General features: G+C 50.6%; 1 pseudogene; it reads right to left on the minus strand.

Moving 5' to 3' along the window:
- Positions 1 to 600: 600 nt before the first annotated feature.
- LOC132220002 (N-alpha-acetyltransferase 10-like) lies at positions 601 to 1,702 on the minus strand (annotated as a pseudogene).
- Between the last annotated feature and the right edge of the window lie 1,500 nt (positions 1,703 to 3,202).

Here is a 3,202-nt window from a genome sequence, read left to right on the forward strand (position 1 = left end):
GCAATGGTTTTGCCAGCCCATGATGTTCACCAACTCCTCCCTTCACGGAGGGGCCTGATGAGTCCAGGGGTATCTGGCAACTCCTACCCCTTCTCGGGCCTCAGGTGATGTAACCGTAAAATGAAGGACCGGGATTCAGTGGGCCTATAGTTTTGATTCTGAATTCATTATCAGTAAAATAAAAGGGACAGCCAGTGCTACCAAAGTAATCGAAATAATGGCCTTCTCCCTGTTAAAAAGAATGAGCTCAGTGAATGGGATGTGGAGGGAAAGCAGGTCCACATGGGTGCCCTGTATTCTATGCAGATGTCCCCACAGGGCAAGCCCAGGGCTTTCCGCACTCGAGGAGGTCCCCAGACCTGGTAACCTGGTCAGAGCGGCCCTCAGCCGAGCCAGGGTGCCTCAGCAGTGCCTGAGCCGCACCCCCCTACCCCACCCCCCACCCAGATAGCTAGGGAGAAGGAGTAGCAGCTTCCTGTGACAGGATGCCCCTGTGACAGGGTGCTCTGACTTTGAGTGGCATCAGTGAAAGGAGAGAACGCAGAAGTGGCACTGCAAGAGACTCTCGCCCGGTGCCACCCCCTTTCTTCTCTCTCTCTCTTTTTTGTCAGTGAGTGAAGTTTATTGTGAAACCTCAAGGGGGGAGGATGGGATGGGCAGGCCGGGGCAGGGAGAGGAGCACCGCAGGCGCTAGGAGGCCGAGTCGGAGCGGAGGCCTGGGAGCTGTCCTTAACGTCAGGCTCTCTGTGGTCTCTATGACCTCGCTGAGGTCCTGGCTGTCGCCACCGCTGCCCTGGGCAGCCAGGCCCTTCTCCTCCCAACAGGACTCTCCTGAGCCTGGCAGTGCGTTGCCCTCGCTCTCCGCCTTGTTCTCGAAGGGGCCCAGCCCCCTGAGCCTGCCCTTTTCCTTCAGCTCCCGGAGCCGCCGCAGCTCACCGGCCATCTGGGTGAGATCCCCCTCCATCGCTAATGCGTCATTCCCATCTGAATAGTATCTGGGCTCCACTTCGATGATCTGATCTGAAGGTTGAGGGTGTTGGGGTCGGGGTGCAGAGTGGCCCGGTTGCTCTTCCTAACACACAGGGAGACGAATGTGACATTGAAGTTCTCCATCGTGGCCTGAGCCAGGCCACGTCACGCGTGGGAACACGTCACAGCCAGTGGGGGATATATCCATGGGGTCACCTGGGACCTCCTCCACTGTGGCCGGGAGTCAGCGATGTAAGCGAGCCGGGGCGGGGAGAGGCCAGGGCAGAAGTAGTATTTCATCTGGCAGTCCCTGGACACGGGGCTGCCTTGCTGCATGGCCCTCAGGTCCTCTGGCTTCTCTTGACTAGAGAGCGAAGCTGAGGCCTGGACCATTTCTGCGACTTGCTCAAGGTCCTACCTGTAATAGCTTTGGGGCTGAGTCCAGAGGCTGCAGTCTCCACTGCCAGCTTGGTGCCTGCTTTTCACCTGTGAGTCACCTCTGTTCTTCTGACCCCTGGGGAATCCCCTCTCGGGTTGGTCAGGGTGGACAGCCTGCGATTTCCATGAGTGATTGAGTGCCCGTCGGTTTCATTGCAGGAGCTCCGGCTCCCCTGACCTATGCCTTCCGGTTATCTTGAATGACCGCCGAGTGCTGGTCCAGAAACCCCAAACAGTGCACGATCCACCTTACCATCCACGATAAGCGGGAAAAAGAACCCGTGTGCCCGTTAAAAAGTCATCATTCGGATTGAAATCAGCCTTGGTGAAAATAACCAAGGCAACTCAGGAACTATGGGAAGGTCAAAGGTTTGCAGGTCTAGGGTTTCGTGGGAACATGCGCGTGTTTGGACCAGACCCAAGTGCCGGGTTGGCCTGTTTGACAGGTAACAATTAGAGAGCAGGAGCTTGCCCGGCTGGAATGTGGCTGCAGAGGCCTCGCGGAGGATCTGGTTTACCTGCTCGGCAGGTGGGGCCTGCTGAGGCCGACAGGCATGTGCACGCACAGCATTCCAGAGAATCGGTTTTCTTTTAAAGACACAGCAATGACTGCAGGGCACAAAAGGGTTGGGCTGAGCCCTGGCTGGAAGCCATTAGCTATTTGCAAGGAAAAGAAGAAAAATAAATAGTTCCCTCTAGACAGCTCAAGGAAGAAACTGAAAAGGTATTCAGACTTTTTTTTTCCCTTTTAATGTCTAAAATGAACATGTGCTTCGTGTCTGAAGACTTGAGAAACCCCAGACTGGTACAAAATGCCAAGATAATAGAATTGAAAAGTCACTTCCCAACCCCCAACTCCACCCAAATTCTTTTTCTTCTTTCTTTTTAAAAGAGGTCATAATATGATTGAGAGCACAAAAGATAGGCTCCTTGAAGGATGGTGTCTGGCTTGAGACGGTCTAAAGAGGTTTGCTATTTTTCTCAGCATAGCTTCAGAAGATGCCCAGAAAAGCAAATTTCTGTGTTTTTTTCCCCCCTCAGTAAATTGTATATAATCTGTATGTTTTTAAAGTTAAAAATGCTGTTTCAATAAAACATAATTAAAGAACGTAATTTGCTGTTTAAAGTAATAGGAGATTAGGATGATATCATATATATAAAGTACAGTATATGGAAAGCCTTCACAGGCCCACACACATAATATGACTTCCTTTTCATTCAGAGGGGTTTTGGTAGTAGCCCTTCAGTTTCTCTGTATCATATCCATCACTGATGAGTGGGGGGAAAATCAAACCAGAGAGCCTGGGACCTGCAGACTGCAATGTTATAAGCAACATTGCTAAAACAAACTAAAGCACTCTTTGAAATTTTTCAAGTAATTCATTTTTTTAAATTTACCAAGTTGGTTTTCTAAAAAAATAAAATCTCCCTCTTTTGCACGTTTCTCCCTTCATGGCAGAAATTATGTAAGTCACTTCCAAATTAATGGCAGGCGCTTCCCAGTCTTCTGTGTGTTCTCAAAGCTCCGAGGTCCCAAGAGTCAGTCCCAGGGTGCGAGTCACCCAGGACCTGGTGGTGAGGCGGGAGAGGCAGGGAGAATTGGCAGCTGGTAATTAACCTGAAAGCGACTTGCCAGTTCAAAGAGTTAATTATAGTGAAGCAGAGGATCTTAAAATTCAATTGGCAGAAACAAACAAGCAAACAAAAACTTAGCCGTCTCCTTGTTGACTATTGCATGTGGTGAAACAGCTGCTAACCTGGCAATTTGACTCTGTTAGGTATTTGCACTAGATGA

Source organism: Myotis daubentonii, chromosome 17 (genome assembly GCF_963259705.1).
Source record: "Myotis daubentonii chromosome 17, mMyoDau2.1, whole genome shotgun sequence".
NCBI classification, from domain to species: Eukaryota; Metazoa; Chordata; class Mammalia; order Chiroptera; family Vespertilionidae; genus Myotis; species Myotis daubentonii.